This window comes from Ranitomeya imitator, chromosome 3, assembly GCF_032444005.1.
Source record: "Ranitomeya imitator isolate aRanImi1 chromosome 3, aRanImi1.pri, whole genome shotgun sequence".
In the NCBI taxonomy this organism is placed as follows: domain Eukaryota; kingdom Metazoa; phylum Chordata; class Amphibia; order Anura; family Dendrobatidae; genus Ranitomeya; species Ranitomeya imitator.
In genome coordinates, this window is record NC_091284.1 from 739,893,033 (window position 1) to 739,916,859 (window position 23,827).

Below are 23,827 nucleotides of genomic sequence, written 5' to 3' on the forward strand. Positions count from 1 at the left end.
TAAACCTCAGAATTGCACAAGTTCCACCCTGTTGCACAGATATCCCGCCTTGATCCAGAAGATGTCCTGTCTGAAGGAGTCATTATCTACCAACAGTAAACTAAAGTCAGTAAGTACCCAAGATTCTAACAAACCTGTTTCTACACCTTGGTGATCTGAATTGAATATGGTAGATGCTATCACCCCTATAGACAGAATCAATGGAGTTCTTAATGTTGACAAGCATCACAATCAAGCATTTAGCAAGCATCCATTAGATTTTGAAAAGACAACTTTACTCCAGCATCATATCAACAGAGGTGATGATCACCCTATTAGCAAGGAAAGACATCGTCCTTTAGCAACAATGTAACAGCCTGTGAAAAAGCTCATAAAGGAGATGAAGGATGCTAAAGATATCAGGGAAAGCCAAAGTCCCTGGGCTGCAGCATTAGTCCTAGTGAAGAAGAAAGATGGCTCTATAAGATTCTGTGTGGATTATAGAAAATTGAACAACATCACACACAAAGATGCATATCCTCTACCACGCATCGAAGAGTCTCTCACAGCTCTTGGTTCGGCTGCCTACTTTTCCACTCTGGACTTGACCAGTGGATACTGGCAAGTGTCCTTGGCACCCGAGGACAGAGAGAAAACTGCTTTTACCACCCCAATGGGACTCTATGAATTTAACAGTATGCCATTTGGACTTTGTAATGCTCCTGCTATGTTCCAGCGACTTATAGAAAGATGTCTGTCATATGAACTTTCAAAGTGTATTACTCTGCCTTGATGATGTCATAGTGTAATCTGCACCTATCAAGATCATTTATGTCACCTGGTGGATTTAAGGTACTCATCCAGCATGGTATAAAAATCAAGCCCTCCAAATGTCACCTTTTAAAGCCATGAGTCGGCTACCTGGGCCACACAGTCAGTGCTGAAGGAATACAGACTGATTCTGAATACCTTGCTGCTGTAAAAAATTGGCCAACTCCAACAACTGTCAAAGAAGTCAGAAGTTTTCTGGGTTTTGCTGGATATTATCGCCTCTTCATGCCCCACTTTGCGCAAGTGGGTAAACCATTGATAGAACTCTTATGTGGAAGGCCCAAGGAGAACTATAATCTAAGAGTTCCTATTGACTGGTCTGAAACACAAGAGACAGCATTACAGATGCTGAAGTCATTGATAACTCAACAACCAATCCTGGCGTATCCTAATTACAGCCAACTATTCCAACTTTATACGGATGCCAGCTTCCAAGTTCTTGGCGCAGTATTATCTCAAGCTCAAAACGGCAAAGAGCGTGTGATAGCATATGCCAGACAAAGCCTACAAGGTGCCGAAAAGAATGATAACAACTATAGCTCATTCAAGTTGGAGCTCTTAACTCTGGTGTGAGCTGTGACAGAGAAATGTGAGAATTACTTAGCGGCCACACCATTTACCGTGTTTACAGACAATAATCCTTTTGCACATTTGAGTCCTGCCCGACTAGGCGCCTTAGAACAAAGATTGGCTTCCAGACTTGCAAATTACTGCTTTACCATCAAATATAGAAGTGGAAAAACCAATGTCAATGCAGACGCATTATCACGACTGCAAGTTGAAGAAGAACCTCCTGACATTGAGCTAAAACATCTGTGGAGACAACACAAAAGTCTCTTCCTCCTAAAAGGGTTAGTCCTGTGAAGTACCCTGGACCCTGTCTCAGGTGAGAGACTGCATCAAATTCTCATTTCAAGATGCTAAAATAATCCTTGATGCCTACCATAATCAATCTGGACACTCTGGTGTGCACAAAACAGAAGCTACCATTCGTCGACGCTTCTACTGGATTGGAATGCGAGGAGATATCGAAAATTGGTGTAGTGAATGTCCAGCTTGCAATCTGACTAAAGCAGGAAAGAAAGATGCAAGAGCACCTCTACATCCTATCTGTTCTCACAAACCAAATGAGCTAGTAGCGCTGGACCATGTGACACTTGCTCCTTCTCGTTCAGGCTACAATTATGTCCTTACTATGGTGGATCACTATTCCAAATGGGTTGCTGTTATACCTGTCCACAATCTCGCCACACGTACGACTGCCATCAGGTTTTACCATGAGTATGTGAAACACTATGGATGTCCAGAAGCTGTCCTCACAGATCGTGGACCAATCGTCGAGTCTCAACTATATTATGAATTTTTCCAATTGTTGCATAGAAAACCACACCCCTTAACATAACAAGGTCACATATATACAGTATGTGCTATCTGAATACAAAGTCGTCCATATTGCGCCTGTTAATAATAGATACGCACCACACCATTAATATACAGTTAGCCACTGTGCAAACCACTGTTTCAAAACATGCTAGACTTAGGCGTGGGAGTGCGCTTTCTCAACCCTGCACATGTCGACGTTGTGACAAAGACCCAGGAAGGGTCTAAACGTTATATATATTTGTTGCGTTTCTCCCTGCACCTTGATGTCTTCACATGTCTTCACATGTCTGCTATATGTCTACAAATGGAATAAATCCCTTGCATCTCTGAAACTAGAGTGTGTGTGATTAATTACTTTCTCTCACCAATGGTGTAAAAAAAAATCACTTACCTCTCAAGATGATCTCCTGCAATGACATTTCCCTAAACAAAATTGGCCTCTTCTGTCTGGGGATCAGTTAGATGATGCCATCATTGTGCTGCCTGGGAAAAGGAGAGAGCACCATGCTACTCTGCTGCAGGCAGCAATACGACAGGAATGCTTCCTGCCCAGGGAAGGTGGGTTATAATCAAGGCATCATGTCCAGGGTCAGACTGCCAATATTATATCCCACCAGTGATATAGGTCAAATTTCCCCCACAATTCTTTAATCTGTGCCAATTGCTCCTGTTGAAAAATTGAGATAGATAGGGACCTGCTCACAGATCTGAAGACCTTTTGGGGGATTTACTGGATCTCAGGCTCCCTGGTGGGCCAGTTTGAACCTGATTGCCAACTATTTTTTATGACTGGACATTCTCTTGAAGGAAGTAGGGTGGAAGGTTAGAGCTGTACACGCTGGTAGCATAGATGGCTCCATTGCTGAAATTTGAAAGCAGTAGGTGCCGTACCTGCTGCTGATTGCACATGAAAAAACAAGGGCATTTTCCAGCATAACTAACTGTAATACCCTTGTACCGCTATAGCTTGCCGAATAAGGAGGGACTCGTACAAATTTGCTCATCTCTACTAATCAGATTCTAGTTACACCACTGGTTTTCAGGAGTGCTCTACCCCGGACAATGCAATCAATTCCCAGTATCCACAATTTTATGCTTACCCTAAAAACACATTTCTTTAGAACGGTTTATCACTTCATTCATCTAACTATTCCCTCTTTGCTCTTCCTAAATTTTTCTCAAAATCTGGGCTTTCTTATCATCACTTTACATACCCTCCATACACTTAATAGTACTCTGTATCTGTACTATACACATACTGGCTGGTGACCGATTCATGCAGCATTATTCAAATACACTATGTATTATATTGATGTACGGTATATTATATTGATATAGATTGTAAACTTGCTAGCAGGGTCCTTCTCCTCTTTCATTATGTGTTTAGTTTGTACATGTTCTTGTAAAGTGCTGCGGAATATATTGACAATATACAAATTAAAAAATATTATTATTCTTATTAGATTAATCTTGGCTGTATAACACAGTCACACCAGCAGTGTATGGACTACCTGACATCCATCTTTTATGCACAGCGGATGCCGGGATCAGATTTAAATTAATAAAATACTAATTATCCTAAGCTTTACCTTACAAATCTAAACTATGCGTCTTCTTCAGAATGAATATCCTATAAACAACATTGTGGTTCATTTTAATTGGCGCTTTACTTTTCAGTCTGCTTAAAGGGTTACTCCACTATTTTTATATTGATGTTATATATCAATATCAGATTGGTTGGTTCCAACAAGACACCGATCACATGTTCTTAGTGCAGGCTGTGGCTGTAAGATCACTCCAATACAGGTAGATCTGCAGTACCTGGCAGCAGCCGCTACATGTATCACTACACCTGATAACATCATGCCGCCAGCAGCACTGAAAACAGCTAATCGTGTGGTTACTGATTTTGGAACCCAACTATTTGGTGGTTATAAATGGTATAGTCTCTAACTGGGTCGCTGTTACCAGTGGGGTACCGCAGGGGTCGGTATTGGGACCTGTTCTCTTCAACATATTCATTAATGATCTGGTAGAAGGTTTACACAGTAAAATATCGATATTTGCAGATGATACAAAACTATGTAAAGCAGTTAATACAAGGGAAGATAGTATTCTGCTACAGATGGATCTGGATAAGTTGGAAACTTGGGCTGAAAGGTGGCAGATGAGGTTTAACAATGATAAATGTAAGGTTATACACATGGGAAGAAGGAATCAATATCACCATTACACACTGAACGGGAAACCACTGGGTAAATCTGACAGGGAGAAGGACTTGGGGATCCTAGTTAATGATAAACTTACGTGGAGCAGCCAGTGCCAGGCAGCAGCTGCCAAGGCAAACAGGATCATGGGGTGCATTGAAAGAGGTCTGGATACACATGATGAGAGCATTATACTGCCTCTGTACAAATCCCTAGTTAGACCGCACATGGAGTACTGTGTCCAGTTTTGGGCACCGGTGCTCAGGAAGGATATAATGGAACTAGAGAGAGTACAAAGGAGGGCAACACAATTAATAAAGGGGATGGGACATCTACAATACCCAGATAGATTAGCGAAATTAGGATTATTTAGTCTAGAAAAAAGACGACTGAGGGGCGATCTAATAACCATGTATAAGTATATAAGGGGAGAATACAAATATCTCGCTGAGGATCTGTTTATACCAAGGAAGGTGACGGGCACAAGGGGGCATTCTTTGCGTCTGGAGGAGAGAAGGTTTTTCCACCAACAACAAGAAGAAGAAGAGGATTCTTTACTGTTAGGGCAGTGAGAATCTGGAATTGCTTGCCTGAGGAGGTGGTGATGGCGAACTCAGTCGAGGGGTTCAAGAGAGGCCTGGATGTCTTCCTGGAGCAGAACAATATTGTGTCATACAATTATTAGGTTCTGTAGAAGGACAGAGATCTGGGGATTTTTTATGATGGAATATAGGCTGAACTGGATGGACAAATGTCTTTTTTCGGCCTTACTAACTATGTTACTATGTTACTATGTATTTAATATTGATGACCTATCTTTTGGATAAGTCATCAATATAAAAGTAGTTGACCAACACTGTAAAAAAAATGCTATCTAAAGTGTTCAAGCAGTTTTAGGCCTTAGCCTGACTCCTGTATAGGAAAGTGAGTAATGTGGCAAATTTAACTGAAAATATCACCCTGTAAAAATACACAAGCCTTGAGACTGGAAGTAGCTGCACATTCAGGATCTACAATACAGGTGAGTACGAGCTTGCAAACTGGTGGAACAAGTCTTTATTTGTAGCACATCAACCAGTAAAACAAGTAGAAATATCCAAGCCATAGTATTTGACTGGTTTCGAAGCGCATTAACTCAACAGCATTCTCCACAAAACACAGGACAAATATAGATAGTAGAAGAAATGTATTGTAAAGTGTAAGAATACAGGTTTACAGCTCTTCTGTAAATGTAGGCTAACTTGGAACATGACACTTTAATTTGGTAATTACCAGTTTATCCGCTAGAACAAAGCGAGTGATGTGATTTTCCCTCCCCTTTTCATGTCTGCTTCTTTTTACAGTTGTGAAGGAAGACCACGTCAAGTAGTAACAATGCAGCCATTCGTCAAGGAAACCTGATCTTCTGCTTCAGAGGTAGGCTGCAAACGTTGCAATTTCTTCAACATTCTAATCTAAGTCATCTTTACAGAACAGATTTTGCTGCCAGCACCTCCCTAAACTATTTCAAGCCATGAGCTCAAAGTTACTAAAAAGCAAAAAAAAAAAATCCCCATGCATTTAAAAAGTACCACATTTATTTTAAAAAGTAGATAACTAAAAGTAATGAAAAAGTAGTGTGATGAAGTAAAATGTCACAAATATCCATCACTGTCACAGGCATTAACCCCTTTACCCCAAAGGGTGGTTTGCACGTTAATGACCGAGCCAATTTTTACAATTCTGACCACTGTCCCTTTATGAGGTTATAACTCTGTAACGCTTCATGGGTCTCGGTGATTCTGACACTGATTTCTCGTGACATATTGTACTTCATGATAGTGGTAACATTTCTTTGATATTACCTGCGCTTATTTGTAAATTTGTGAAAAAACTGAAATTTGGCAAAAATTTAGAAAATTTCGCAATTTTCCAACTTTGAATTTTTATGCCCTCAAATCACAGAGATATGTCACACAAAATACTTAATAAGTAACATTTCCCACATGTCTACTTTACATCAGCACAATTTTGGAACCAACATTTTTTTTGTTAGGGAGTTATAAGGGTTAAAAGTTGACCAGCAATTTCTCATTTTTACAACACCATTTACCACATCATATTTGAAGTCATTTTGAGGGGTCTATATGACAGAAAATAACCAAGTGTGACACCATTCTAAAAACTGCACCCTTCAAGGTGCTCACAACCACATTCAAGAAGTTTATTAACCCTTCAGGTGTTTCACAGGAATTCTTGGAATGTTTAAAGAAAAATGAACATTTAACTTTTTTTCACAAAAAATTTACTTCAGCTCCAATTTGATTTATTTTACCAAGGGTAACAGAAGAAATGGACCACAAAAGTTGTTGTAGAATTTGTCATTAGTACGCTGATACCCCATATGTGGGGTAAACCACTGTTTGGGCGCATGGCAGAGCTCGGAAGCGAAGGAGTGCCATTTGACTTTTCAATGCAAAATTGACTGGAATTGAGATGGGACGCCATGTTGCGTTTGGAGAGCCCCTGATGTGCCTAAACATTGAATCCCCCACAAGTGACACCATTTTGGAAAGTAGACCCCCTACGGAACTTATCTAGATGTGTGATGAGAACTTTGACCCATTAGGTGATTCACAGAAGTTTATAATACAGAGCCGTAAAAATAAAAAATCATATTTTATCAAAAAAATGATATTTTTGCCTCTATTTTTTTATTTTCCCAAGGGTAAGAGAAGAAATTGGACCCCAAAAGTTGTTGTACAATTTGTCCTGAGCACGCTGATACCCCATGTGTGGGGTAAACGACTGTTTGGGCGCATGGGAGAGCTCGGAAGGGAAGGAGCGCCGTTTGTCTTTTCAATGCAAAATTGACAGGAATTGAGATGGAAGGCCATGTTGCGTTTGCAGAGCCACTGATGTGCCTAAACATTAAAACCCCCACGAGTGACACCATTTTGGAAGTAGACCCCCTAAGGAACTTATCTAGATGTGTGGTGAGCACTTTGACCCACCAAGTGCTTCACAGACATTTATAATGCAGAGCCGTAAAAATAAAAAGTCATATTTTTTCACAAAAATTATCTTTTTGCCTCCATTTTTTTATTTTCCCAAGGGTAAGAGAAGGAATTGGACCACAAAAGTTGTTGTACAATTTGTCCTGAGTACGCTGATATTCCATATGTGGGGGTAAACCACTGTTTGGGCACATGGCAAAGCTCGGAAGGGAAGGAGCGCCATTTGACTTTTCAATGCAAAATTGACTGGAATTGAGATGGGATGCCATGTTGCGTTTGGAGAGCAACTGATGTGCCTAAACATTGAAACCCCTCACAAGTGACACCATTTTGGAAAGTGGACCCCCTAAGGAACTCATCTAGATGTGCTGTGAGAGCTTTGAACCCCCAAGTGTTTCACTACAGTTCATAACGCAGAGCCGTGAAAATAAAAATTCTTTTTTTTTCCCATAAAAATTATTTTTTAGCCCCCAGTTTTCCCAAGGGTAACAGGAGAAATTGGACCCCAAAAGTTGTTGTCCAATTTGTCCTGAGTACGCTGATACCCCATATGTGCAGGAACCACCGTTTGGGTGCATGGGAGAGCTTGGAAGGGAAGGAGTGCCATTTGGAATGCAAACTTAGATGGAATAGTCTGCAGGCATCACATTGCGTTTGCAGATCCCCTAATGTACCTAAACAGTAGAAACCCCTCCTCAAGTGACCCCATATTGGAAACTAGACCCCACAAGGAACTTAGCTAGATGTGTTGTGAGAACTTTGAACCCCCTAATTGTTTCACTACAGTTTATAACGCAGAGCCGTGAAAATAAAAATTCTTTTTTTTCGCAAACATTATTTTTTAGCCCCCAGTTTTGTATTTTTCCAAGGGTAACAGGAGAAATTAGACCCCAAACGTTGTTGCCCAATGTGTCCTGAGTACGCTGATACCCCATATGTTGGGGTAAACCCCTGTTTGGGCGCACGGGAGAGCTCGGAATGGAAGGAGCACTGTTTTACTTTTTCAACGCAGAATTGGCTGGAATTGAGATCGGACGCCATGTCGCATTTAGAGAGCCCCTGATGTGCCTAAACAGTGGAAACCCCCCAAGTATAACTGAAATCCTAATCCAAACACACCCCTAACCCTAATCCCAACAGTAACCCTAACCACACCCCTAACCCTGGCTTACCCCTAACCCTAATCCCAACCCTAATCCCAACTGTAAATGTAATCCAAACCCTATCCATAACTTTAGCCCCAACCCTAGCCCTAACCCTAGCCCCAACCCTAACCCTAGCTCCAACCCTAACCCTAGCCCCAACCTTAACCCTAGCCCCAACCCTTACCCTAACCCTAGCCCCAACCCTAACCCTGACTTTAGCCCCAAGCCTAACCCTAACCCTAATGGGAAAACGGAACTAAATACATTTTTTTAATTGTATTATATTTCCGTAACTAAGGGGGTGATGAAAGGGGGTTTGATTTACTATTTATAGCGGGTATTTTAGCGGATTTTTATGACTGGCAGCTGTCACACACTAAAAGACGCTTTTTATTGCAAAAAATAGTTTTTGCGTCTCCACATTTTGAGAGCTATATTTTTGCCATATTTTGGTCCACAGAGTCATGTGAGGTCTTGTTTTTTGCGGGATGAGTTTACGTTTTTATTGGAACCATTTTTGGGCACATGACAGTTTTTGATCGCTTTTTATTCAGATTTTTGTGAGGCAGAATTACCAAAAACCAGATTTTCATGAATTTCTTTTGGGGGGACGTTCATACCGTTCCGCGTTTGGTAAAATTGATAAAGCATTTTTATTCTACTGGTCAGTACGATTACAGCGATACCTCATTTATATTTTTTTTATGTTTTGGCGCTTTTATATGATAAAAACTATTTTATATAAAAAATAATTATTTTTGCATCACTTTATTCTGAGGACTATAACTTTTTTTACTTTTTTGCTGATGATGCTGTATGGCAGCTCGTTTTTTGCAGGACAAGATGACGTTTTCAGCAGTACCATGGATATTTATATCCTTATTTTGATTGCGTGTTATTCCACTTTTTGTTCGGCGGTATGATAATGAAGCATTGTTTTTTGCCTCGGTTTTTTTTTTGTGACGGTGTTCACTGAAGGGGTTTACTAGTTGGACTGTTTTATAGGTGGGGTCGTTACAGACGCAGCGATACTAAATATGTGTACTTTTATTTTTTTTAATGTAGATAAAGAAATGTATTTATTGGAACATTTTTTTTCTATATTTAGGAATTTATTATTTTTTTCTACACATGTGAATTTATTTATTTTTTTACTTTTTTGCATTGTCCCAGGGGGGGACATGATACTATAGGGTCAGATCACTGATCTGACACTTTGCACAGCACTGTTTCAGATCAGCGAGCTGACAGGCAGGGCTGCAGGCTTACCAGTGCCTGCTCTGAGCAGGCGCTGGTAAGCCACCTCCCTGCAGGACCCGGATGCAGCCCCGTGGCCATTTTGGATCCAGAGCTTGCAGAGATAAGGATGTAGGAGACCCTCGGAGCAACGTGATCACAACGCGTTGCTCCGATGGTCTCCGGGAAGCACGGAGGTAGCCCCCTCCCTGCCCGATGCTTCCCTATGCCGCCGGAACTCTGCGATCATCTTTGATCCGTGACCACTCCTGGCACATAGTGCCGGATGTCAGCTGCGATAGTCAGCTGACACCCAGTCGCGATCAGCCGCGCTCCACCGTGAGCGCGGCTGATCGTGCTGGACGTACTATTCCATCCTTGGGAAGTAGGACCCACTCCACATGGACGGAATAGTACATCCAGTGGTAGAAAGGGGTTAAAGATGACCTACCCGGTCTCCTGGTGTGTGTTTTAGTAAATCTTTTTATTCCCATAAGACAACAATTTAGCAGGGTCTTTTCTAAACATCTTTCGTTGCTCCATTTGTCATGATTGGACTGGCAAGTAAACTGGGACCAGGGGCCCCTTTCCTGGCCCTAGCACTAGTGGACGCCATAACTTGCCCTGTTCCCCGGGATACCTCAGATGGTGAGGATGCCGGGGCCTCCGCCCTTGTCCTGTCTCCTAACTGCAGCCCTGTGTCTGTCCTTTTCCCCACTCAGGGAAGAGAGGCGCTACTGTGTACCGCAGTACACCAACTCGACAAACAGGAGCACCAAGACAAGGGTAAAAGAAAACTCCACTCACACAAAATATACTCTCACAAATAGCAGAGGTATTCACCAGGGTGTGAAGGAAGGGGGAAGAAAATAAGGCAGGTAAGGATGAGGAATTTCCAAGTGTACATACCAAACAACTGTCACACAATAAACTCCTCCAGCTCTCCAGACACCAGCTCCTCACTACTCCAGGTCAATCTAGCAAGTGCTATCTCAGACAAGGATCTGGCCTGAAGGCCTAGCTTTTATACCAGAGGGGAGTGGCTAACCAAACACAGCTGAATGCAGGGATAACCACATGGCCGATTAATCCCTTTCCTGCTGAAAGAAAACACACACATTCAATACACTGGAAAAGTGAAGTGAGGTCTTGTTTTTTGCGGGATGAGTTTACGTTTTTATTGGAACCATTTTTGGGCACATGACAGTTTTTGATCGCTTTTTATTCAGATTTTTGTGAGGCAGAATTACCAAAAACCAGCTTTTCATGAATTTCTTTTGGGGGGACGTTCATACCGTTCCGCGTTTGGTAAAATTGATAAAGCATTTTTATTCTACTGGTCAGTACGATTACAGCGATACCTCATTTATATTTTTTTTATGTTTTGGCGCTTTTATATGATAAAAACTATTTTATATAAAAAATAATTATTTTTGCATCACTTTATTCTGAGGACTATAACTTTTTTTTATTTTTTTGCTGATGATGCTGTATGGCAGCTCGTTTTTTGCAGGACAAGATGACGTTTTCAGCAGTACCATGGATATTTATATCCTTATTTTGATTGCGTGTTATTCCACTTTTTGTTCGGCGGTATGATAATGAAGCATTGTTTTTTGCCTCGGTTTTTTTTTGTGACGGTGTTCACTGAAGGGGTTAACTAGTTGGACTGTTTTATAGGTGGGGTCGTTACAGACGCAGCGATACTAAATATGTGTACTTTTATTTTTTTTAATGTAGATAAAGAAATGTATTTATTGGAACATTTTTTTTCTATATTTAGGAATTTATTATTTTTTTCTACACATGTGAATTTATTTATTTTTTTACTTTTTTGCATTGTCCCAGGGGGGGACATGATACTATAGGGTCAGATCACTGATCTGACACTTTGCACAGCACTGTTTCAGATCAGCGAGCTGACAGGCAGGGCTGCAGGCTTACCAGTGCCTGCTCTGAGCAGGCGCTGGTAAGCCACCTCCCTGCAGGACCCGGATGCAGCCCCGTGGCCATTTTGGATCCAGAGCTTGCAGAGATAAGGATGTAGGAGACCCTCGAAGCAACGTGATCACAACGCGTTGCTCCGATGGTCTCCGGGAAGCACGGAGGTAGCCCCCTCCCTGCCCGATGCTTCCCTATGCCGCCGGAACTCTGCGATCATCTTTGATCCGTGACCACTCCTGGCACATAGTGCCGGATGTCAGCTGCGATAGTCAGCTGACACCCAGTCGCGATCAGCCGCGCTCCACCGTGAGCGCGGCTGATCGTGCTGGACGTACTATTCCATCCTTGGGAAGTAGGACCCACCCCACATGGACGGAATAGTACATCCAGTGGTAGAAAGGGGTTAAAGATGACCTACCCGGTCTCCTGGTGTGTGTTTTAGTAAATCTTTTTATTCCCATAAGACAACAATTTAGCAGGGTCTTTTCTAAACATCTTTCGTTGCTCCATTTGTCATGATTGGACTGGCAAGTAAACTGGGACCAGGGGCCCCTTTCCTGGCCCTAGCACTAGTGGGCGCCATAACTTGCCCTGTTCCCCGGGATACCTCAGATGGTGAGGATGCCGGGGCCTCCGCCCTTGTCCTGTCTCCTAACTGCAGCCCTGTGTCTGTCCTTTTCCCCACTCGGGGAAGAGAGGCGCTACTGTGTACCGCAGTACACCAACTCGACAAACAGGAGCACCAAGACAAGGGTAAAAGAAAACTCCACTCACACAAAATATACTCTCACAAATAGCAGAGGTATTCACCAGGGTGTGAAGGAAGGGGGAAGAAAATAAGGCAGGTAAGGATGAGGAATTTCCAAGTGTACATACCAAACAACTGTCACACAATAAACTCCTCCAGCTCTCCAGACACCAGCTCCTCACTACTCCAGGTCAATCTAGCAAGTGCTATCTCAGACAAGGATCTGGCCTGAAGGCCTAGCTTTTATACCAGAGGGGAGTGGCTAACCAAACACAGCTGAATGCAGGGATAACCACATGGCCGATTAATCCCTTTCCTGCTGAAAGAAAACACACACATTCAATATTCTGGAGAAGTGCTTCTTCTCAGCGGTGGAGCAGAAGCCATAAGATGCTGCTGTCTTCTGGTACTACTCTGTCGCGGTAACTCCGTGACAGTTCCCCCCTTCTATGAGGGACCAACGGAACGTCAGAGCCTGGTTTGTCTGGGTGGGCCACATGAAAGGCCCGAACCAGTCTGGTCGCATGGACGTCAGAAGCTGGAACCCACATCCTCTAATCAGGACCATACCCCTTCCAATGTATTATGCATTGAAGTGACCGACAAACAAGAGGAGAGTCTAAGACCTTTGCTATCTGGAACTCCAGATTACCATCGACAACGACAGGAGAAGGTGGCAGAGGTGAAGGTCCTGCAGATGCCACGTACTTCTTGGAAGTGAATGGTGAAAAACATTGTGGATTTTAAAAGTAGGTGGCAGAGCAAGCTGGAATGCTACCGGATTGACGACGGATAGGATCTTATAAGGACCAATAAACCTGGGACCCATTTTCCAAGATGGAACCTTTAGCCTAATTTCCCTTGAGGACACCCACACCAAGTCACCAACACACAGGTCCGGACCCACCAAACGTCTCCAATCAGCCGCACTCTTATATTTGGGACCCATCTTTTGCAAATTATTAATCACCCCTGCCATATTGTAGAAATAGAAGAAGAGAAACGTTCCTCCACCGGTAAATCAGAAGGACGATCACCATTAAACGAACTAAACTGCGGATGGAACCCATATGCCCCGAAAAACGGGGACTTACCAGTTGATTCCTGTCAGTGACTATTAACTGCAAATTGAGCCAATGGTAAGTAAGTCACCCAGTCCTCCTGATTCTCAGACACAAAACATCTAAGATAAGTCTCTAAATTCTGATTAACCCTTTCAGTCTACCCATTAGACTGTGGGTGAAAAGACGAAGAAAAAGACAAATGGATCCCCAGACGGGTGCAAAATACACTTCAGAATTTGGAGATAAACTGCAACCCCCGATCAGAAACAATATCCGTAGGAATCCCATGCAGTCTTATTATTTTCCAGATGAAGATTTGCACCAGAGTTTTGGCGTTAGGCAAAGCAATAAAATGAGACATTTTACTGAACCTGTCCACCAACACCAGGATTACAGAGTTCCCTACAGACACAGGTAGATTCGTAATAAAATCGACCGACAAATGAGTCCAAGGTCTGCTGGGAATCTCCAATGGTAGGAGAGCCTCTGATGGACGAGTATGTGAGGTCTTAGAATGCGCACAGATATTGCAGGCGACCACATACTCTTGAACATCCTTATAAGCACCTGGCCACCAAAAACGCTGAGTAAGTAGATCCGCGGTGGCCTTAATCCCTGGATGTCCAGCCAGCACTGTATCATGATGTTCACTGAGGATTCTAAGACAGAGATTGACCTGTACAAAATTTACCAAGTGGACAGGTAGCAGGGGCATCCCCCTGAGCGTCAGCAACCTCTCTTTCAAGATTGGAGCATATAGACACCATCACTACCCCTTTTTGTAAATTAGGTACCGGTTTGCACTTATCGCCTCCCCCAGGAAAGCAACCGGACAAAGCATCTGCCTTAACATTTTTACTCCCTGGCCTAAAAGTAACAAAGAAGTTAAACCTGGTAAAGATTAACACCCTTCTTGCCTGATGAGGTGTAAGACATTTTGCTGACTCCAAGTAAACCAGATTCTCATGGTCAGTGATCACCATTACAGGGTGAACCGCTCCCTCCAAAAAATGACGCCACTCCTCAAATGCCCATTTGATATCTAAGAGTTCCCTATTACCAATATCATAGTTTCTCTCAGCTGGCGAAAGTTTTTTAGAAAAGTATGAACATGGTTGCCATTTACCAGGAGACGCACCCTGCGACAATACAGCCCCCACTCCCACCTCGGATGCATCCACCTCCACAGTGAAAAGCAGAGTGACATCAGGCTGAATAAGAATTGGCACAGAAACAAAACACCTTTTCAATGTGTCAAATGCCTCCCTGGCAGGACTGGACCACTTAGAGAAGTCCGTCCCCTTTTTAGTAATATCAGTGAGCGGTTTGGCTAATTCATAAAAGTTTTTTATGAACTTACGGTAGTAATTGGCAAAATCCAAAAACCTTTGTAAGGCTTTCAAATCCTCAGGATGATCCCATTGTCTATAAAATGATGGTAGTCTGATGTTCGAAGCTATAAAGAATGGTGAGATATGGAGCCTGAAAGTAAAAAGTTTAAAACATTGTAACCCTTTTGCTTGTCAGTGTAATTTGGAACACATAGTAACATAGTAACATAGTTAGTAAGGCCGAAAAAAGACATTTGTCCATCCAGTTCAGCCTATATTCCATCATAATAAATCCCCAGATCTACGTCCTTCTACAGAACCTAATAATTGTATGATACAAAATTGTTCTGCTCCAGGAAGACATCCAGGCCTCTCTTGAACCCCTCGACTGAGTTCGCCATCACCACCTCCTCAGGCAAGCAATTCCAGATTCTCACTGCCCTAACAGTAAAGAATCCTCTTCTATATTGGTGGAAAAACCTTCTCTCCTCCAGACGCAAAGAATGCCCCCTTGTGCCCGTCACCTTCTTTGGTATAAACAGATCCTCAGCGAGATATTTGTATTGTCCCCTTATATACTTATACATGGTTATTAGATCGCCCCTCAGTCGTCTTTTTTCTAGACTAAATAATCCTAATTTCGCTAATCTATCTGGGTATTGTAGTTCTCCCATCCCCTTACAATTGTACAGTTGTGCTCAAAAGTTTACATACCCTGGCAGAATATTTGCTTTCTTGGCCTTTTTTTCAGAAAATATGAATGATAACACCAAAACTTTGCCTCCCCTCATGGTTAGTGTTTGGGTGAAACCATTTATTGTCAAACTACTGTGTTTTCTCTATTTGAATCATAATGACAACCCATAGAAATACATGCAGCTGCACACTCTAGTCCAAAATGCCGGCGGCAGTGTTGGGACTTGATACAAGTTTCTCGCATTGAACTCACAAGTGTGACCCTGGCCATATTCTAAAACTTGGTTGGCATGAAATTTTGTTGATTTAAAAAAAAATAGAAAAACAAAACAAAATTGGGCTGGTAGAGGTGTAGAAATTTGGTTGGTCACAAATTGACTATAGACATATACTCTAAAACTTGCTGTGAAAGTTTGTTGGTTTTTGGAAAAAAAAAAAGAAAAACTGAGCTGGTACAGGTGTAGAAATTTCGTTGTTCAAAAATTGACCATTATCATCAAGGTTTGTTTTTTTTATTTTCCTTACAACAAAGATTTTTTTGTCACACAGTTTGCCTTTGGAACAATCTTTTCATTAAAAGATGTTTCATTTCTTGCAAACTGTGTATTCTTGAACCCTTATCTGTTGGAGCAATGTGCCTTTAAGCCGCTGTGTGTACTCTGCAACCCTGCCTGTTGGGGTACTGTGGGCCATTATTATTACACTGTGGTTTAGGTATTCTAAAATATATATGTAGTTTATTTATGAAGATTTCAGAATAATGCAATGAATACAAAGGATTCGGCTGGCCGGGCGCGACCAATTAGCTAAACGTGCTTCAAATCCCGCGCCAATTCACGGCCAGGCGCGACCAATCAGTGAAGCCAGGGCGAGCTCCAGATTTTTGAGGGCCCTGGGCGAAAGAGTCTCACAGTCCACATAGCATATAGCAAAGCCCACGTAGTATATAGCACAGCCACGTAGTATATAGCACAGCCCACGCCGTATATAGCACAGCCCACGCTGTATATAACACAGCCCACGCATTATATAACACAGCCCACGTAGTATATAACACAGCCACGTAGTATATAGCACAGCCACGTAGTATATTGCACAGCCACGTAGAATATAGCACAGCCCACGTAGTATATAGGACAGCAACGTAGTACATAACACAGCCCACGCAGTATATAACACAGCCCACGTAGTATATAACACAGCCCACGTAGTATATAACACAGCCCACGTAGTATATAGCAATGTGGGCTTCATATCCCTGTTAAAAAATAATTAAAATAAAAAATATTCTCACCTTCCGGTAGCCCCCGGATCCAGCCCAGGCCTTTAGCAATGCTCCTCACGACGCTCCATTCCCAGTAATGCCTTGCGACAATAACCCGTGATGATGTAGCGGTCTCGAGAGACCACTACATCATCTGGTGTCTTTGCGGCAATGCATTCTTGGCACCGGAGCGCTGCGAGGAGCGGAAAGGCTGCCGCGGACGATGGAAGGTGAGAATATAATGATTTTTTTTATTATCATTTTTAATATTATATGTTTTTACTATTGAAAAAAGCACTATACTTTACTATAGTAAAAAGTTGGTCACACTTACAGGGTTAATGGCAGCGTTAATGGACTGCGTTACACCGCGTTATGCCGTGGTTTAACACAGTCCGTTTAAGGCTACGTTCACACTAGCGTTGTGCGCCGCTGCATCGGCGACGCAATGCACAACGCACGCAAAAACGCAGCAAAACGCACGCAAAAACGCTGCGTTTTGCGACGCATGCGTCGTATTTTGCCGAAATTTGGACGCAAGAAAAATGCAACTTGTTGCGTTTTCTTGGTCCGACGCTTGCGGCAAAAAAACGCATGCGTCGCACAACGCAGCACAAAAAGACGCATGCGTCCCCCATGTTAAATATAGAGGCGCATGACGCATGCGTCGCCGCTGCGTCGCCCGACGCAAACACGACGCAAAACGGGAAACGCTAATGTGAACGTAGCCTTACGGACTGCTAAAATGCTATGTGGGCGATAACTGGAGGGAAGTATGGAGGGGCACTGACTGGATGGGCCAATTCGCGTCTGGCCTGTGCCTGTTGCGATTAATCAGAGACTCGGAATTTCCGTGACAGATAAACAGACAGACGGAAGTGGACCATAGACAATTATATATCTAGATACACTACTGGAGCAGACATTTTTGAGCCGCATGAGTACTGTGAGTACCCAACCTCTCCAAAACTTAACTTCTTCTGCTCCCGCCATCTACTAACCTCCCTAAATCTGACATTTCCCTCTCTGTGGGTGGCACCATAATAACACCCCGGCAGCAGGCGCACTGTCTGGGTGTTATGTTTGACTCCAATCTCTCCTTCACATCCCATATACAATCTCTTGCCTGCTCCTGCCGCTTACACCTAAAGAACATCTCTAGAATCTGCCCTTTTCTCACCATGGAAAAAACAAAAAACCCTCACTGTCACCTTGATCCAATCCCACCTGGTTAACTGTAACGCTCTATTAATTGGCCTCTCCCTAACTCGACTTTCCCCTCTCCAGTCTATCCTTAATGCAGCAGCCAGGGTCGTCCATCTAGCTAATCGGTATTCAGACGAGTCCGCTCTTTGCCAGTCGTTACACTGGCTGCCCATTCATTATAGAATTTTCTGTAGGGAGGTGGCACATATGGCCAACTTTTTGCACCGCTGCCTTTCCTTTGCGTTACCCTCAAGTTACATTCATCTTGTCTAAAAAAGAGTACTGGTTGCTCACTCTGCTAGACCCACGCTGCAAGGAGAACTTTGTATCTCTTCTTCCTGAGGTGGATAGATCTTATAAATTGTTGCTATACCAATAGGCCATTGTGGAAAATATGTTGAAAAAATTCACATCAGACAATGCTAGCAGCAGGGGGAAAGCCTCCTTGCCCAACCAAGGAGGATAGGTAAGACACACACCAGGTACAGCAGAGGCAGGGGTACACTGTCAAAGGCTTGGGCCAATTTAATGACACCCTCCCAGCATCCATGCCCTCATGGCCAGGTTTTTTTGACAAGGAGGGAAACATTTTTCAAGATGGTCAAGCAATATCTGGCCAACTAATCCAGCATACTCCCTAATTCTTCTGCAAACTTCAGCTATTGGGTTTCAAAGCTGGACACCTGGCATGAGCTGTTCCCCTATGCCTTGGAGGTGTTGTACTGCCCTGCCACTAGCATCTTATTTGAGTGGATTTTTAGTGCCACAGGGAGGTCATAACAGACAGGTGCTTTTACCTGTCAATAGGAAATGCAGAGAAGAAGATTTGATCAAGCTCACAGGACCAATATATGGTACAGTAAGAAACAGAGAACCAGTTCACTCTCCTGCAGTTTCAGGCCGCCTCGGATACTATGATCAGCGCTGCTCCTTCTTCTGCACAACTGAGCGTTTGCAACAGCACTAATCACAGACTCTGGGTCAGACTGAAGCTGACGGAGGGTGAGACAATTCTCTGTTTCTTACCATAACAACAGAGAATGCAGACCAGCTTGCTCTCATAAAAATAAACAGAGCCTGGATTAGCCCTCACTTTTCCAGACCACCAGAGGACAGCAGCACATAAAGTGTTTTTAATATTCAATATTTTAATGATGCCCACCAGTAGTTGCCTTTCAAGGGTCTATGGATAACTCTCCTCATAATTTTTGCCTCGTTTTACACTTTCTGCAAAGCCTTTATCTTAATATATACTGTTATGAATTCTGTGGATGAATTCACTCCTGTGGTCACAAGTGGTACTGCAGCTTCTGGGCTTCCTCCCTCAGGTGTTCTGGTGAGCTCGTTGGCTGCCTTGTTATTTAACTCCACCTGATTCTGTCTTCCTTGCTCCTTGTCAATGTTCCAGTGTTGGATCTGAGCTTTGGATCTTTCCTGTGGCCTGCTGCTCTGCTTAGATAAGTGCTTCTTTGCTTTTGTTGCTGTTTTTTCTGTCCAGCTTGTCTATTCGTTTTTGCTGGAAGCTCTGAGACGCAAAGGGTGTACCGCCGTGCCGTTAGTTCGGCACGGTGGGTCTTTTTGCCCCCTTTGCGTGGTTTTTTGCTTTAGGGTTTTTTGTAGACTGCAAAGTTCTCTTTGCTATCCTCGCTCTATCTAGAATATCGGGCCTCACTTTGCTGAATCTATTTCATCCCTACGTTTTGTCTTTTCATCTTGCTAACAGTCATTATATGTGGGGGGCTGCCTTTTCCTTTGGGGTATTTCTCTGAGGCAAGTCAGGCTTGTATTTCTATCTTCAGGCTAGTCAGTTCCTCAGGCTGTGCTGAGTTGCATAGGTAGTGTCAGGCGCAATCCACAGCTGCCTTTAGTTGTGTTTAGGATAGGTTCAGGTATTGCGGTCTACAGAGATTCCACGTCTCAGAGCTCGTTCTATTGTTTTTGGGTTATTGTCAGATCACTGTATGTGCTCTGATTGCTGGCACACTGTGTTACTGGATTGCCTTCATAACAATATACTTACTTTGTAATGTCCTCACATCCTGTTCCGTCCAGATGTGTCCGGATCCCAGAATTCCAAGCGACGGAAGTTCACCGACCTCCATATTGGGACACCCAAGTGATGGGTGTCTCAATATAGAAACTGCTGGTTGCTCGGTACCACCAATGGAACACTGTCACACCACACACACATGCACACACACTGTATTCGTTGTACGCACCACACACAAACATACACACACACACACTGTATACCCCATACGTACCACACAAACACACACTGTATACGCTGTACGCACCACACACACACACACTGTATACGCCGTACGTAGCCTCTTGCACGGTACCATCAGCGGAACACCATTGCGAACACGCCACCGCCGAGATCAGCCGAATGATTCACTAACCGCCGACATCTTTGTACAGGAGGAGCGCATGTGCAGATTTAATGTGACCGCCGGTATCTGCCTGCACAAAGATGACAGTGGTCTGATTTACTGTGCCTGCGTAAATTCCGCGCAGGTGCAGTGAATCATTCGGATGATTCCGGCGGCAGATGCCCGATTTGTGTACAGGCATAGGAAGCTGGTAACATTAAAGGGGTTTTCCCACAAACGAAAGTTAATTTTAAAAATTGTCTGTGTCTGACTGTGTACAGAGCATACCACATCTCTTGGGCAGGGGAGGAAGCAAAAGACAATACTGACATTACAGCAGGGGATCACAGAGGATTTCTTTTGTAAGGTAAAATATTTCACTGACTGTTTTTAAACAATATTTTACCTCGCAAAATGTATCCTCTGCGATCTCCTACTGTAATGTCAGTATTGTCTTTTGCTTCCTCCCCTGCCCAGGAGCTGTGATATGTTCTGTACACAGTCAGACACAGACAATTTTTAAAATGAACTTTCATTCGTGGGAAAACCCCTTTAAAAAGTGAATATCAACGCCTACATGGCTCCTCCTAAAAAGGACGCCAATGACAATGAAAGGAAAGCAGCAAAGGCACAACGTCAAAGACAACATTGGGCTAGCACAGTGGTGGAGAAAGAGAGCAGACAAGGGGGAGAGCACATGGGGTAAACATGTCAAAGAAGAGATGACATGTGAGGAGGGGTGAGGGGTGAAAGAGGCAGAGCACAGGGTGGAGACAGCTCAAATGGGACAGCACATGAGGGGAGAACACAGCACAGGAAGGAGAGAGACAGCAGACAAGGGAAATAGCACATGGGGTAGACAGGTCAAAGAAGAGAGCACAGACGGGAGAAGTCAGCACATGGGGAAAGAGAGAGTGGATGGGTGGGTGAGCACATGGGGGAGAGATTCTCAATGCTGCAAAGCCTGCCCCCATCATGATATTACTGCCCTCCCGATGAGATAGCATCGGGCCCCCATCTAGTGAGAATAAGTACATAAAGTATGGAGCGCCCCGGCAGGGCAGTGGGGTACTCAGTACTGGGTCCGGTGTTCACAGGGGGATGTCACGGTGGCTGACCCGATCTGTGGCCCTGGGACATCCGTATAAAAGGGAAAGATCTTTAAAGAGATAAGGTTTATGTTCGTGATGCAACCTGTGGGGTCCGCTGGGGTGATGTTATGGCAGCTAGATGGTATAACTTCTCAAAGGTGAAGTGTATCCCCAGGGCTTTCCGGTGTATAGATGGTGAATGGTGAGTGGTGCAGAGAAGAATAAGGACACAGGGTTGCAGTCTCTTTACCGTTACTGAAGAATTCAGTATTCACAGTCCAGAGCACCAGACCTCAGGGCAGGCAGAGTCTGGCTAATTTGGAGGCAAGTCCAGAGTCCCCTTGTCCAAGTGGAGAATAAAAGCCTTTCCTCTAGTGCCATGGTAGTGTAGTCCCTTACTGCTAAGCTTCTCATAAGGTCTTCACAGATGTTATCTCTCTCTGTCCCCCGGATTGGATAGGACATACCCGTATGACTGGTGACTTGAGGCGGTTTATAGGGACTCTAGCACGCCCCAGCCTCTAAGGATGTCACCGTGCCTCCTGGGTGTTAGGTCGGACAGGTAACGTAGAGTTCAGCTGTCCTGCCGGTCTCTGATGTAAGTCATAAAGGTCCTTACAACATTCCGGCTATCGGTCTCTGCTTGGGGCTGGTCCCCTTCTGATATCCTCTCCTGTGCTTCCTCTCCTGCACGCTTGCTGTAATCAATTCGGCCTTCAAATGTCTCTTTCTGGGAGCTGCAGCTCTGAGGGCATGCACAGCTCCGTGAACCCTCTCCTCTGTCCTTTGACAGGAATTCGCTCCTGCCAGGAACAGCTTCCCTGAAGGACTGACTTTCCCTACAGACTAACAGTTATATATATGGGGAGTCACCTTGTAAATAAGATCAGAAGCTCCCCCTGGTGGCCTGGAGTCTGAAATGTTGCACGTTTGTGGTAACTGGATGTAGTTATCCTTCCTTGCCTCCAAATGTAGCATCACTCTCCCTGGGAGGAAAGCAATACCACTGTGATGACCAGGACCCTAGGGCGCCACAACTACACTTTCAAAATACTTAGTCAATTTTTTTTATACATTCAATGACTCATCCATACAGTTTAACACAGCTATTGTTGCATTTTGGTAGTATGTAAAACTTACAAAAACCATAGAAAAATATTTCTGGATTAGATTATTCATCCATAGATTATTAAGTGCTTTCTGTCATATTTTTGGTGGTATTTAACATGTGACAGAGTCACTGGCGCTGTATGCGAGAGGAAATATGTGTAATGAAGGTTGCTATCTTCCTTAATGTGAAACCCAGAAGTTTATCCAGCATGTTATGTACTGAGGGGTTAATCAGGTATTATAAGGGTATGGGTGTTTTGTGAGTAGGTGTAAGAGATGGACAGGACACCTACTTTTTTTTCTCTGTTGTGTGTTTGGGGACAGGAAAGTCTCTAGGTGGTAGCTCCAGATGGAGCTGAAGATTTATTGTATCCTGAGTGGGCAAATCCTGCAGGCATATAGACCCTGCTATACATTATCTTTTGTTTTGCCATTGGAGCACCCCCATGGGCAAGGGGTACTCGGTACCGGGTCCTTCGGTTTTCAAGGGGGATTTTACGGTGGCTGACCCGGTCTGTGGCCCTTGGGACGTCCGTGAAAAAGGCAAAAGGTCTATAAAGGGATAATGTTCGTAACGCCACCTGTGGTATTCGGTCAGGGTGACTGACGCTGCTTTAGGGGGTTTGCTGGGGTGATGTTATGGCAGCTAGATGGTATACCTTCCCACAGGTGAAGTGTATCCCCAGGGCTTCCCAGTGTGTAGATGGTGGATGGTGTGAGGCGCAGTGAAGAACGAGGACACAAGGTTGCAGTCTCTTTACCTTTTTACTGAAGGTTTCAGCATCCACAGTCCAGGGTACAGACCATAGGGAAGGCAGAGTCTGGCCTTTTTGGAGGCAAATCCAGAGTCAACTTATCCAGGTAGAAAGCAGTAGCCTTCCTCTAGCTCCGTGTGTTGTAGTACCTTACTGCTAAGCTTCTCATAAGGTCCTCACAACTGTTGAAGATGTTCAGATGTTATGTCTCTCTCTCTGTCCCCCAGCTGGATAGGACAAACCCATATGACCGGTGGCTTGAGGCTTTTTACAGGGACTCTATCATGCCCCAGCCTCTCGTGGGTGCCACCTTGCCTCCTGGGTATAGGGCGGGCAGGTAACATGAAATTAGCTGTCCTGCCAGTCTCTGGAGCAAGGCATAAAGGACTGTTGCTCCCTCGGTGTTCCGGCTACCGGGATCTTGCACTTCAGAAGGAGGCAGCATGTGCAGAACAGAACTCCTCTG